The sequence below is a fragment of the Cetorhinus maximus genome, chromosome 11 (assembly GCF_964194155.1).
Source record: "Cetorhinus maximus chromosome 11, sCetMax3.hap1.1, whole genome shotgun sequence".
Lineage (NCBI taxonomy): Eukaryota > Metazoa > Chordata > Chondrichthyes > Lamniformes > Cetorhinidae > Cetorhinus > Cetorhinus maximus.
Genome location: NC_135889.1, coordinates 31122623 through 31123962, shown reverse-complemented (window position 1 = coordinate 31123962; position 1340 = coordinate 31122623).

Below are 1340 nucleotides of genomic sequence, written 5' to 3'. Positions count from 1 at the left end.
AGGGAAATCACCTTTCACAAATGTATTAGAGTTGTTCTTTGAGGATATAACAAACTGGATGGAAAAAAGGGAACCAGTAGTCTATTTGGATTTCCAAAAGGCATTTGATAAGGTGACATTTAAAAGGTTACTCCACAAAGTAAAAGTTCATGGTGATGGGGGCAATATATTAGCATGGATAGAAGATTGGCTAATAAATCGGGAAACAGAGTTGGGTAAAATGAGTTACTTTCAAGATGGTAAACTGTAACTAATGGGATGCCACAGGCATCAGCGCTGGGGCGTCAACTACTCAGAATTTGTTGTATAATGTGCCTGCATGCCATTGTAAACCCCTTCCCCCCCCCCACCACCTCCCTTCTCCCCCTCCACCGCTTCCCTTCTCCCCCCCCACCGCTTCCCTTCTCCCCCCCACCGCTTCCCTTCTCCCCCCGCCGCTTCCCTTCTCCCCCCGCCGCTACCCTTCTCCCTCACCCGCCGCTTCCCTTCCCCTACCCCACCCCTTCCCTTCCCCTACCCCACCCCTTCCCTTCCCCTACCCCACCCCTTCCCTTCCCCTACCCCCACCCCTTCCCTTCCCCTACCCCCACCCCTTCCCTTCCCCTACCCCCACCCCTTCCCTTCCCCTACCCCACCCCTTCCCTTCCCCTACCCCCACCCCTTCCCTTCCCCTACCCCCACCCCTTCCCTTCCCCTACCCCTACCCCTTCCCTTCCCCTACCCCCACCCCTTCCCTTCCCCTGCCCCCACCCCTTCCCTTCCCCTGCCCCTACCCCTTCCCTTCCCCTGCCCCCACACCTTCCCTTCCCCAACCCCCACCCTTTCCCTTCCCCTAGCCCCACCCCTTCCCCCCCCTTCCCTTCCCCTACCCCTCCCCTTCCCTTCCCCTACCCCCCACCCCTTTCCCTTCCCCTACCCCCACCCCTTCCCCTACCCCCACCCCTTCCCTTCCCCTACCCCACCCCTTCCCTTCCCCTAGCCCACCCCTTCCCCTACCCCCACCCCTTCCCTTCCCCTACCCCCACCCCCCCTTCCCTTCCCCTACCCCACCCCTTCCCCTCCCCTCCCCTTCCCCTACCCCCGCCCTCCCCTTCCCCTACCCCCGACCCTCCCCTTCCCCTACCCCCGACCCTCCCCTTCCCCTACCCCCGACCCTCCCCTTCCCCTACCCCCCGACCCTCCCCTTCCCCTACCCCCGACCCTCCCCTTCCCCTACCCCCGACCCTCCCCTTCCCCTACCCACCTCCCCTTCCCCTACCCGACCCTCCCCTTCCCCTACCCCTCCTCCCTCCCTTCCCACCCTTCCCTCCCTCCCTTCCACCCTTCCCTCCCTCCCTTCC